Below are 14522 nucleotides of genomic sequence, written 5' to 3'. Positions count from 1 at the left end.
GGAGCTTGGGTGAGGCTAGAAGGGGAGACTTGGAAGTGGGAGATCCTACCACTTCTAGAAGGTTTCAGGAATGGGAGATGTCCAGCCCCAGTAAAACAACAATTGGCCTCCAGTGTGGCGATGTCCACACCTACCCTCAAACAGTGCGATCCTAGACAAACCACATCCCTTTCTGATTTTGATTCAGTAAGCACAGAGTGATGGACCAGATCTCAAACATTAAGTTGCCAATGGCTGATGGGTCATTTGCTCTGGATGACCAAGAAGAATGCTTGTTGCTGAGCAGTATGCAGCAGGACAATCCAGTCCCCAACTTTCTAATAGGAAAGACACATAAATATGCCCTCTCTGTATTGAGCGATTAACAACTACCATAAAAGCAAAGAGTGCAAGGCAGCAGGAGGGAGTCCTGAGAGGAAGTGCCAGGCTAGGGAAATGCCAGCAAGCCCCTCAGAGATGAAATTTGATTTTGGGCTTGAAGAAGAGAAACTTCCCCAGCAGCGGCAAGGCCAAGCACAAAGGTCTGAGAAAGTGATTTAATTTAGAATACCAGGGAAATGGTATTGACCCCAGAGCTCTAGGAAACCTTAAAGGAGGCCAGGAGAATTAAGTAGGTTAAGCCTTTCTCAGCTTGCTATGAGTGGCCACAGGCTAAAGCTAATAAACAGGATGTTAATATGCTTGTTGAATACAAGGGCAACACAGTTAGAAAGCTGTTTTGAAAAGCTGTGTAAGAAGGAAAGGCGCTTCACACATCTGAGGTCCTAATTTTTCTTTCTGATCTTTAAGTCCTCATTTTTTTGGTCTTGTTTTTAAATAGTGACATAAAAATGTGAAGCGTGGTTGATGATTCACAGCCTTATTCAGACACAAGAGTTTAGGTGTATTTTATTCTCGGAGTAAACCATTTCCAATCACTATGACATCAATTTCAAGATCCTACAGCTCCAGAGACAGAGCAAGTCTCAGGCCCTGCTGGGACATGGTTGGGATATGATGTCACAGAGGCGAGATGCTGCCTTTCAATCAATCACACTAATCACTGTGTACTTATTAGGCAAGTGTTTACCACTTGAACAACAGCCCTTAGCACTTTTGCATCATGAGTGTGTCTTTCAAGTAAGATCTCACACTTGCCTAAGCAGCCACAGACCTCTATCTTCCCTCCCCTACCCCCACCCCCAGCACAGACTACTTCAATCCTAAAGTGGTTCTTTCCCTGTGTTCTCTACACTTGATACAAGTGATACAATGATCTTTGATTCTAAGAGCAGAAGGCCTGGCATCACTTGACTCTTTAGGAAATCCAATATCCCAGTCCATATTGTAAAACCCTGGAGGTTCTTTTTCTCCTGTTGCTCAGGAAGAGCTAATTTCCTTCCTCAGATCCTCCACCCCCAGATTTTTCTTGGTGTCCACTGGACTTTCAAACTTTCTTGCTGCTTTGTTCTTCCCTTCAAATCACTATTTACTTCCTGCTGTTGTTTGAACTTTAGTGAAGAAGAAAAAATGCAAAGGTTAAAAGGCAGAGGACTGGCTGCAAGAAAGGGAGATGTTTCTTTCAGGTTTTTTTGTTTTGTTTTGTTTTTGCCAGTCCTGGGGCTTGGACTCAGAGCCTGAGCACTGTCCCTGGCTTCTTTTTGCTCAAGGCTAGCACTCTGCCACTTGAGCCACAGCGCCACTTCTGGCCATTTCTGTATATGTGGTGCTGGGGAATTAGGCCTGAGAGGCAGATATTATACTCAACATTTCAACTTCTGCTTCTGATCCTCCAGCACCCACACCACTCTGCCCTGTTGCTCCCCAAGAGACTTCAAAGTACTCCTCCCCCCACACCAATATCCTCTCCTGCTGGCTCTCCTTTTCCTTTGTGAATTTCATGTTCCAAAGTCCTGAAAAACAAATTGAAAATCACCTTCAGTAAACTTACAAGTTCATTAGCATGTTCTTAGTGGTGAATGTGTTATTAAATGCTCACCAGAAATAGGCCCAGCAACCACCTAAAAGCCTTACCTGACTCGCTTGCAGGACTTAAACTCCAGATATCTCACAAATTTCCAAATACCAACATTGCCTTGAAATTTTAACTTACAGGCAGTTGGTAGAGCCTCTAAATGTATTTCTGTAAATGTCCTTAAACAGTAATTAAATATTAATGTGCTCAAGACAGATGAGGGTCATGGTTCAGAGCCATTGTTGGCAGTAGTCTTCAATTAACCACCAAAAAGCCTGAAATAGCCATGGGGCTCAAGTGGTAGAGTGCCAGCCTTGAAAGAAATACTTAAGGGAGAGTAAAACTGCGAGTCACAAACAAAAGAATAAATAAAATGTAAAAAAAATGCTCATTTTCTCACACAATCTTGGTCAGTGATTAGGAAAAAATGTAGCTAACAATATGCTACCATTTACACAGTGGGAAGACAACCCAGGCAGAAAAAGTATGAGAGTCTTCAGTCCAATGAACCAGCAAAAAGCCAAATGTGTTGCCATAGCTCAAGTGGCAGAGCACTAGCTTTGAGTGAAAAAGTCCAGCAAGTGTTCTAGGCCCTGAGTTCAAGCCTCACTACTGGCACAAAGACACATAAATATAATAAGCTTGTGGACTCCCAAATTCTAAGGCAAGTTTTAACTCAGAGCCTGGGTGCTATCTCTTAATGTTTCTGTTGAAGGCTAGCACTTCTGGATTTGTTTTTAATTGAAGCTAAGAGTCTCCTGGACTTTTCCACCCAGAATGGCTTAGAATCACAACCTTCAGATCTCCCCTGGCTGAGTAGCTAGGATTAGAGGCATGAGCCAACTCAGGCTCTCGGGCTCCATGCTACTTTAAACAGCACACAAAGCATACGATTGTATAATAATGCATGGCATGGCAGCGGTGGGTTTTTTTCCTCCTAGGTTTAGGTCTTCTAGCATCCACTATTTATATATCTATTTATTGGTATTACTTTCCTCTAATGAAGTGGCAATGACCACTGGACCAAAGCATTTCAGGGTATTTATCTTCTCGTGAAAATATTCTAACCAAAGTTTAAATGAACTAAATAGTGGCTCTTTAATGTTTTAGTCATGGGAAGTTGTGCCTTATTGTCACTTATTACTTACTTAAATAAGTTGGTTCTCCTCGCAAAGCACACTCATTAAAACACATTACAAGATCTGTACATCAGATTTAGGTAACATTTTCTTCTTTAAACTTGACTGGTTCCATCAATATTATTCTTACTTCTATTTGACATTGGGAATTTTAATCTGTAAGTAGATTCCTCCTTCACAATAAGGTGATAGCCTCTTTATACTTAGATGCACTCCAAATGACAATTAAATTAGGAGCTCATTCTGGGAAATTGGTGGAACTCCTGTATGATGTGGGAGGTGACACCATGCCCTTGTTGAGAATATGCCAGAGGTGGCCCTTGGTGTTACCATCCTTGCTTCGCGCTGCAGCTCAGCATGCAAATCGGGGTTCGCTAATGAAAAACTGCGGGTGATGGTCACAGAACGTGAGCTCTTAGAGAAAAAAGAGACAAAATTGGTCTTCACTGCTATTACACCTGCTGTGTAAGGAGAATGGAAATGATAAATATGGTAACTCACTTATTCTTTCCAAAACACTACCTTAACAACTGCGTTGGGTGGTGATTCAAAATTATACTCTCGTACTTATGTACTAGAAAAGTTTTGGCATCATATTATAAGAAAGTATTCTGAGAACACACTATACAGGCTTTCTACTGATTGACACACATGCAATGTCTGTATGTTGGCAGAGAAGGCACGTGCAACTGGAGTAACCTCAGATTCTGTCAGAATTACTGCACAGACAGTGTCTCTCACTAGTGAAGATGTATTTCAGCACCTAATATGAATTGGTGGGGCTTAAATGAATTCTGAATATAAAACTGTAAGGGATATGATACACTCTTCAATGAAATGGCAACCAGCATGAAAACACACCTGTGAGGTCAGTTAGGAATGATTAAGTGATGCTGTCTCCATTTAAGTGACGGGGACTGGTGTCTCGTGCCTCTAAACCTAGGTACGGAGGAGGCTAAGATCTGAAAATCAAAGTTCAGAGCCATCCTGAGCAAAAGAGTCTGTGAGGCTCCTCTCTCCAGCAAGCTACCCAGAAGCATTGGAAGTGGAGCTGTGGCTCAAGTGGTAGAGCACTCACCTTGAGCAAAAGAAGAACAAGGGCAGATCTGAATTCAAAACCACAGGACCAGCAAAAAAAAAAAAGGAGATAAAAAAAATTTTCAGAGAGAAAGAGGAAGATGGTGGAAGTGCAGCTGGGATGGAACCGAGCTCTCGTCAAGAAACCAGCGTTGGCATAGCAGACAGGATGCTTGTGGCCATCACTCACATGCAACATGGTCTGCAGGTCCAGGAACAGAAATGCAAATCCTGCTGGCCACAGATGGATGCAGTGTGAGGAAAGTCTGGAAAGCGAAGGGAAAACATGCGTGCCCCACAAGAGACATGCTCACTCCTGCCCCCAGAAGAGATGGAGGGAGGCTTCCCCCAAGCCTGCCACCAGTAGAGAAGACAAGAGCACCATCTCTGATCACACCATCAACCCTGCCAGAGCCGCTACCAGATAGCTCAGGCCTGACAAGCAGCTACTGCAACATAGTTTTTCACCAGGGCAAAGGAACCTGACCGGTGAGAATCGGCTCTGCCCAGGGAAGGGTGCCCCATGCAGGAGAAAAACTTCCTTTACCTGCGAGGCGCAGGGAGTTGCAGCCCCATCCTTCTGCAGTGAACAAAGATAGCCCTTTCAGATAGCTGCAGCTGAAACTGCAGTTCAGCCAGCTGCAGGAAACAAAATGACAAAAAGTCTGTAATATATCCCTGGAAAAATTAAAAAACAAATACTGGATAGGCCATAAAAGCTGACAGCAGCTCCAGACTTGGCCAAAAGATCTTTTTTTTTTTTTTTTCAAATTTTTATTATCAAGCTGGTGTACAGAGAGGTTACAGTTTCATACGTTAGGCATTGGATACATTTCTTGTACTGTTTGTTACCTTGTCCCTCATGCCCCCTCCCTCCCCCCCTTTCCCTCCCCCCCCCAGGTGTTCAGTTCACTTACACCAAACAGTTTTGCAAGTATTGCTTTTGTAGTTATTTCTCTTTTTTTACCCTGTGTCTCTCAAATTTGGTATTCCCTTTGAATTTCCTACTTCCAATACCAGTAAACACGGTTTCCAATATACTCAGATAAGATTACAGAGATAGTGTAGGTACAACCATAGGAAGGTAATACAAGAACATCATCAATAATAGAAACTACACATACACATAGGACGTTGAAAGTAGTTACAACTGTGATATAACAATTGTTTCCATAACATGGAGTTCATTTCACTTAGCATCATCTTATGTGTTCATAAGGGTATAGCTATTGGGCCTTGTGATGCTCTGCTATGGCTTGCCTAAACCTGTACTAATTATTCCCAATAAGGGAGGCCATAGAGTCCATGTTACTTTGGGTCTGGCTCACTTCACTTAGTATAACTTTTTCCAAGTCCTTCCATTTCCTTACAAATGGAACAATGTCATTCTTTCTGATAGAGGCATAAAATTCCATTGTGTATATGTACCACATTTTCCTGATCCATTCGTCTATGGAGGGGCATCTGGGTTGGTTCCAGATTCTCGCTATGACAAATTGTGCTGCGATGAACATTGTTGTGCTGGTGGCATTACTGTGATTTTGTTTGTGGGCTTTTGGATAGATACCCAAAAGTGGGGCTGCTGGGTCATAGGGGAGTTCTATATTGAGCCTTCTGAGGAATCTCCATACTGCTTGCCAGAGTGGCTGAACCAGTTTACATTCCCACCAACAATGAAGTAGGGTTCCCTTTTTGGCCAAAAGATCTTATGAGGAGCTAGCCCCTCTGGGAAAAGCCACTGCGTCTAGACAGGTCACACCCCCAAGCACACACAAGCTCACGCGAAGGGGCCCCAAGCTACAGACACCAGTTACCTCCTCCCGGTGTGACACAAAGCAGGCCATCCTCCCACTAAATTAGTCTGCAAGTAGGAGCGCAAAGACCCCAAATCTGTAAGGAAGAACCTTTTTTCTTCCTGCTCTAACAAACTGATTTGAGAAACCAACTAAGCCACAGGAAAACTGACCTCCACAAGGAAATCAAAGGTTCCATCAAAAGACTGGATAGGGGTTGGGGATATAGCCTAGTGGCAAGAGTGCCTGCCTCGGATACACGAGGCCCTAGGTTCGATTCCCCAGCACCACATATACAGAAAATGGCCAGAAGCGGCGCTGTGGCTCAAGTGGCAGAGTGCTAGCCTTGAGCGGGAAGAAGCCAGGGACAGTGCTCAGGCCCTGAGTCCAAGGCCCAGGACTGGCCAAAAAAAAAAAAAAGACTGGATAGCAGACACCAGAGAGACACAAACTCCCCCAAGTAAAGTGAAGAAAATTTCTCTATATTTTCTTATTACTTTTAATTATTTATATTTGACTTTTTTCCCTTTTCCCCAATTTTTTTTCTTTTCATAACTGCTCTGTTCATTCCTAGATACACAGCCAATTATGATTACTAAGCCTCCTTCTTCATTGTGTGCATACTTAATTCAGACTATATTTTCATTACTCTATTTTCTATTTCTCAATCTTAGTATTTTTAATTTTAGTATTATTATGTCATATACAGAGTTTTTAGTTTTCATATTTTTCTTTCCTTCTTTTCCTTTTTTTTTTGTATTGTCTTTTTACTTTCTCTGAATTTAGGTCTTATCTTTTTGTTCCTTTTCTTCTCTACATTCCTCTTCTCTTATTTTCTCCTCCTATTTTTTATTATATCTCTTAATTCTGGGTCTTTTACTCCTTTTTTCTTGGTCCATTGATCCCTAGTTGTTTGTCATTGAGCTAAACTGTACTTGTATTCATTTTGATTGTGTCAAGGTGGCTTATTGTGTTATCCTTTTGGTCCAGATTGTATTAAACCTCATGATAGATTTGTTACCTGATTACAACTATATAAAATCCCCACTCATGAATCACAATATCCTTCCACTAACAAAGAAAAGCAGAGATAGATAGAGGAATACCTATCAATGATTTTGGACCTCTAAAATCAGTGCAACTACAGGATTCAGAGGTGTTTTTTTTTCTTCTTAAAACCATGTTCAGTGGTTGTATTTGGATCAGCTTTTATATCCAAAATCAGAGAAAAGAGTGAAAACACCTACGCATGCATGTGACCTCTAAATTCTGTGCAACTACAGGGCTCTCTAGGTTGGTTCTTGTCTTAAAATTGTGTTCTGGTGGGCTGGGGATATAGCCTAGTGGCAAGAGTGCCTGCCTCGGATACACGAGGCCCTAGGTTCGATTCCCCAGCACCACATATACAGAAAAACGGCCAGAAGCGGCGCTGTGGCTCAAGTGGCAGAGTGCTAGCCTTGAGCGGGAAGAAGCCAGGGACAGTGCTCAGGCCCTGAGTCCAAGGCCCAGGACTGGCCAAAAAAAAAAAAAAATTGTGTTCTGGTGTGTTGTTGGGTTTGCTTTCATTTCCAAATGTGCAAAACAAATCATAGAAACACTAGAAAAATGGCAAGTAACAGAACCTCAGCTCCCATTCAAAATAAACAGAAAACAGAGCAGTCAATGAAAAACCTAGAACATAGTTCTAAAACTGCTGTGCAAACAGTACTGGTAAACATGCTGAAAAGAATAATCAAAGCCTTAACACAGCTATGCATGAGGATGATGAGGCTATCCAAAGATTACCAGAGGATTTCATAAAATAAACAAACTTAAAACTGCATGAATTCAAACAGAAGGAAAAGGAGTCCAGTGAAAGAAGGGAGCACTGAAAGCCAAATCAAGGTAGTAGAGAAGCCCACACAAGTTCTAAAACAAACCTTCAACAAAGGCACTGAAGCCAACAAAGCTGATAAATTAGAAAGAAAGAAAAACAAAGTGGAAAGTCTTGACAGAAGATTAGATAACACATATGGTAGAATCTCTGAACTTGAAGACAATCTAGACTTCATAGAAAAAGAGCAGACAATTATTCAAAACAAACCCAAGAAATGAAATAGATCTCTTCAGCAGCTCCAAGATACAACCAGAAAGCTTAATTTAAGGCTACTCAGTGTTGAGCAGGGCCTAAGGAAGCAAGCTAATGGAATAGGAACTATATTTAAAAGAATCTAGGAAGGAATTTCCAAAACATGAAATAGGATAAGCCCATCCAGATACAAGAAGCCTTTAGAACCCCAAACAGACCAGACTAGAATAGCACATCCCACCAACCACATTGTCATTTTCACAGGACCAATAAAGACCAAGGAAACGATCCTTAAAGCTGCCACAGAGAAAAAAAATCACCTATGAAGGAAAACTAATAAGAATAATGACAGATTTCTCAGCAGAGACCATGGAAACAAGAAGAGCTTGGAATGAGGTATGCCACACCTTGATGAAAAATAACTACCAACCAAGAATGCTGTTCTCAGCTATGCTTGCATTCATAACCAAAGTACAAATAAAAACCTTCCATATCAAGGGGAAAAAATGAAACAATATACCTATAACAAAGAGGCATTACAGAAAACATCCAAAGACTTTCTACACATAGAAAGCTAACAAGAACACAATATTGACAGAAAAACAGCTCCTAAACAGAGAACCAGGTAATGATAGTAAGAATTGAAAAGTCACAGTCCCTAAGAAGATGGATAGCATGGCAGGAACTACCAAACACCTCTCAATCCTAACTCTCAGTATTAATGGACTTAACTATCCAATTAAATGACATAGACTGATTGGTTGGATCAAAAAGCAAGATCCATCTTTCAACTGTCATCAAGAGACACATCTTGCCCACAAAAACAAATAGCCTCTGAAAGTGAAAGGTTGGAATAAAATATATTAAACAAATGGCCCCCATAAACAGGCTGGAGTTGCAATCCTACTATCAGATAAAATAGACTTCAAATTAAAATTAGTGATAACAGACAAAGAAGAGCTGGGATGAAGCTCAGTGACAAAGTGCTTGCCTATCAAGTGCAATGTCCTGGGGTTATTACTGTATTTTATTATTAAGTAGTTGTACAACTATTTAACGAGTGAGGTTATGAGCACAATGCAACTTGATCAATCTCACCCCTCCCATTGAGCTTTGTTAATATGATGCTGAAATTAATATGGAAATTTGTTTCATGTCTGTTGGTTGGTAATGGAAAATTTGTGTGCATCTCAATAGTCCACATGGTGATTTGTTATAACCATGTAGAGAATATAAATTTCATTTAATTTTTTTAATTTGTTTGTTGTGCCAGTACTGGGGCTTGAACTCAGGACCTCAAGCTTTCATTTGACTTTTTCACGCAAGGCTGGTCTTCTACCAATTGAGCCAGAGTTCCAGTTCTTGCAGTTTCTTACTGGTTAATGGAAGATAAAAGTTACACACACTTTTCTGTCCCAGGTGGCTTCAAACCACAACCCTCCTATATCAGCCACCTGAGCAACAAGGGATACAGGCAGCGGCTATAAAGCCACAGGTTGAGAATCTGAATTTTAATCAAACTAGTTTCTATGTACAACGAATGGTAGAGGCTGGGGATATGGCCTAGTGGCAAGAGAGCTTGCCTCGTATACATGAGGCCCTGCGTTCGATTCCCCAGCACCACATATACAGAAAACTGCCAGAAGTGGCGCTGTGGCTCAAGTGGCAGAGTAGCTGCTAGCCTTGAGCAAAAGGAAGCCAGGGACAGTGCTCAGGCCCTGAGTTCAAGGCCCAGGACTGGCCAAAAGAAGAAGAAAAAAAAAAAAGAACGAATGGTAGAGTTCATGTAAATAGCTTTACACTAAATGTCAGTGATCTTTATTAATAAAAGGATAAAGCAGGGAGAAGTGGCGGCGGTGGGGGGGGAAGGAGAAACTTTTCTTCTACTACTCTGAAGAAAAACCAAAGATTGTCTAGAAATCTTTATCATTAGGCAAAAAAATTATGTTGCTTTTATAGATATTATTTTTTTCTAGGCATGTAATTTCTGCTTCTTTTCTCATAGAAACATTATGATTGGGAACATGTTAACTGCAAGGGAGTCACAAAGGAAATGGAGGCAAGACTAGAAATTAGGATCTCAATGTAAGAGTTTCTGAAACCATAATTTTCTGGAGAGAAGAAGAATAAATTTCTTAAAGCATGCTGAGATTTAAAAAAAAATTCTCTGGTCTTGGCTTCTGTATCTTTTGGGATAACCCATGCTCGTGAAGAAGCATGTTTTTCTACATTTTCCATGAAATACTCATTAATTTTTTCAAATACAAAAATCTCAAGATACTTCTGTTTATTTCCCTCTGACACCTAAGGGAATTTAAATAATACCAGTATTATCATTTTCATCCTGCAATGCTCATTTCTGATAGAGTACTGGATGAATTGTGATACAAATATGTCAAATGGTACTTATGGCTCTCTCTAACTTGGGCAAAATATTCTTTTTCTCTCTCTCTTCACACAAGGCTTATCACTCACCGGTGACAACCATTTGGTTTAAATAAAACCTTTTTCCTACTGAATTCTAAAAGACTTAAATTCATCTGGGGCTTTAGCTGGTCTAATTATGAAAGACTGGTATGTTTTATTTTTTAGTCCTGAAGACAAGGTTGTTTCATTCTTGCTTTAGCGAAGCCTCTGGGTGATTTGCATGACAAAAGTTGTTCACATGATAAATTGCTTCAGAGACTTAACACTTATTCCTTTGAGATTGTTCTGACTTCCCCAAATCATATTTTTTTTTCTAATTCTGGCTGTAGACACACACTGCAACCCACAAGGAAGGACAAAGGATCCTTGTGTTGAAATCTTTCCTTTCAGAAGCTCAGATAGCAAACTAGAGACTCATGAACGGAACTAATTGTCATCTTGAGCAATGGGAACAGGTACAGGCGGGCATGGAAACCTTAAACAGAGGACGGCCAAGCAAGTGGGCATCTCGCGGGGGTCTCGCTGGCCTCCGAGCTCCCCTGGAGGAGTGGATCTGGGGATGGCGGGGCTGAGCCGCCTCACAGTGAAGTCCCCCAGACTCAGCTCAAGGGAACCAGCAGAGAGCCCACAGCTCAGGGGGGGAGCATCAGCCGGGAGCACAGGGGCACAGGGACGCGGAACTGGCGCCGCGTGGGGCCAGGGAGGAAGATGGCCCCACGCAGGACTATGATTATTGGGAAGGGGGGGGATGACACACCGCCGCCGTGTGGGCCTTGGTCCACACACGAACCCCACCTGCGCCCCAAACCTGCCTGCGCCCCAAACCCAACTGCGCCGCAACCCCACCTACGCCCCAGGCCCACCTGCACCCCGGCCCTACCTGCGCCCCAGCCCCACCTGTGCCCCGGACCCACCTGCGCCCTGGCCTTGCACTAGCGTGGGCCTCGTGGGCACGGTGCGATTGCGTGGGTTTCCAAATCGGTTTCAGTTGCCATGCTGCGTTTCGCTCTGTGGGCAGCATTGTGGATAATCACAGCCGAGGAGGTCTGGATCCAGTGCTCTCATAAAGTAGGAGACCCCTGGTCCCCAGCCACAGCTTTGTTCTCTGGTCCCTTTCTTTGCACATTTCCTGCGTCTTTCTCTTCTTTGTGCCGGTGCTGAGGCTTGAACCCGGGGCCGGGCGCTGCCAGAGCTTGGCACTCAGGTGAACGTCCTGCCCCCTGAGCCACAGCTCCGCTGCCAGTTTTGGGGATGGTCGGCTGGAGTCAGGTTCTGCCGTCGCTGCCACTCCACCGCCATGCTCGGATCTCAGCCCCGTGAGCACCTGGGGAGCGATGCTCCATGCTTGGATCTCAGTCGCCTGGGTGCCCGGGGCGCGATGCTCAATGCTGGGATCTCAGCCCCCTGGGTGCCCGGGGCACAGGCCTGAGCCCCGGCGCGGCTTCCTTAATGATGTCCTGAAAGAAATGGTGCCTGTGCTCACCTCCAACCCTCAGCACCTTGGACGCCCTCTCTTTAAACCACCTTTGCGCCTGGCCTGGGGGAGCTCATTGGTAGAGATGATTAAGACACCAGTGCATATGGGATATCCGCACAAAGCCAAGTTTGTCTCCATGGACTTAAAAACAAAATGACAGTGTGAAGTTTTTCCTTTATTCTGCCCCCTTCCTTCCCTCCTTCCTCCTGAGTCTATTGTTTGTTTCCTTCCTTCGTTCCTTCGTTCCTTCGTTCCTTCCTTCTTTCTTCCCTCCCTCACTTCCTTCCTCCCTTCCTTCCTTCGTTCCTTCCATAAACCTATGCCCATGTGGTCTCTGAGAGCATGTAGGGAAGAAGGAAACACAGAAATGCTTCTGCCTATTCCAGCTTGAGTTGCTTTTGTAAAACGAGAGGTGCCAATCAAATCTCCTGAAGCCAGGTACTGATGGCTCATACCCATAATTCTAACTACTCAGGAGGCTGAGAAACACAGGCTCAAATTGCAAAGCTCACTAGACCAGAAAGGTTCCAAAGACTCCATCTACAATGAACCAGCAGAAAGCTAGGCTGGAAGTACGGCATTAGTGGTAGAGTGACAGCTGTGGAAAAGAAAACTGAACAAGGGAGGGTTCAAGCTGGCAGAAAGAAAAGAAGTGATAGATGGATGATAGAGAATAAACAGATGGTAGGTAGGTAGGTAGGTGGACAGACAGACAGACAGGTAGGTAGGTAGAGATATAGATAGCACACCAGGTAACCCATTTCTTTTCCTTTTTCTTTATGTCCATTGTGGCATATGAACTCAGGTCCTGGGCAGGCACTGTCCCTGAGCTTCTTTTTGCTCAAGGCTAGCACTCTACTACTTGAGCCACAGCACCACTTCTGGCCTTTTCTGTTTACATGGTACTGAGGAATCGAACCCAGGGCTTCATGCATGCTAGGCAAACACTCTACCACTAAGCCACATTCCCAGCATGAGTAGCACATTTCTTACCTGAGTGTGCCAGAAACCTTCTGAAACTTTTATTTATCTACACTATGAAGACCGAAGGCACAACAGAATAAATATAAACATATTGTTTCAGAGAAAGCATTAGATATTAGGGGGTTATAATTTCTGAATCAAGATAATATGAAACCATGTCCTTTCCTTTAGTGATGTCATTTATTTTAAACATGTTTTCATAATGCATACTTTTAACTAAATGAGTTACTTAGTTTGTGAGAACTATCTCTTTGTTTTGAAAAAGTTTAACTGCAGTATTTTCCTCATTTTGAAATAATGCTCTATAAAAACACCAATGATAGTCTAGGTTCCAGGTACAGTTTAGTAAAATAGTATTTATTCATAACATTCATGAGCTTCTATTGTAAAACTGACACTACCCCCAGCTGATTAAAAATTCATAATTTATGATAAATCGTCACATCTTGAAATAAATTTGTCATATTTCTCATTGCTGCTGAGTACTATAAGGACCAGGACTGTGTCTATGAGAAGAAAGAGAGAGAGAGAGACAGACAGACAGACAGACAGACACATACGTACATACATACGTGCAAACAAACATACATATATAGATAGAGAGATAATAGGTAGACAACAGATAGATTGCAGGTAGCTACATAGATTGCTATGTAGATAGGTGGATAGTAGATAGACAGATAGATAAATGATAGATAATAGATACACATCTAGATGATTGGTGATGGGTGGATGGATGGATGACAGGTGATAGAGCTTGATGGATTGAGAGATGAGAGATGAATGGGTAGATAGATGACAGATGATATATAGCAATGCGCCATGCCATTGGCCTGGTTTGTGATTCCTTAGGTGAGGGCCAGACATCTTCTAAAACCATTCATTTGAACTTTCCCAGTGTAACTCAAGACCTAACCATTCGCAGCACCTTGTTGTATTTTACTTTGTTGTTTGGCTTATGCAATTTTTATTGACTGTTCTAAACAAACAAATTGAATGCCATCTCCTCTCTTGGAAGCTGCAGGGTTAACAGGAAGCCTGGTAAACATTTCTCTCTCTTTTCCATTTCATTGGAATCTTGTAGCCAATTATTGGCCAAGGGTTCATTTCAAATACTGGTTTGAATAAACTTGAGGGAACATGAAGTAAAAGACTATAAGCAATGTGTTTCCTTGAAAATTATTAACATGACTAGATGATAAGGGCTTCTTATACCCAGATAACAGGAAATCAGTATTCAGAAGAATATTGGAGGCAAGGAGAATTTGCAAAATATAACTACTAACTAAATTGTAAATTTGCTTAAGATATCACAAAAGCAGGAAAAGCAAAAAGAAAGATATACATTGAAAAGAACAGACTACAGTTTGCAGTATGCTTCATTTTTAAAATTATGACAGTTCTGGTCTTTCTGACCTCTGATAATTGTTTATATTCATTTTTGTCTTAAACATTCCTGAAAATACAACAAAATGCCACCATCTCCAGTTCCTGGGACATGAGAGCCTATCTAACAGAGTTGCACAGAAACATGGTATTCATTCCTAATCATCCACCCCAACACCAGTAGGTCACAGGAAATTGTGACCTAAAAATCTTGATT

This window comes from Perognathus longimembris, chromosome 18 (genome assembly GCF_023159225.1).
Source record: "Perognathus longimembris pacificus isolate PPM17 chromosome 18, ASM2315922v1, whole genome shotgun sequence".
In the NCBI taxonomy this organism is placed as follows: domain Eukaryota; kingdom Metazoa; phylum Chordata; class Mammalia; order Rodentia; family Heteromyidae; genus Perognathus; species Perognathus longimembris.
The sequence above is the reverse complement of the archived record's forward strand: the minus strand, read 5'-3'. Positions refer to the sequence as shown.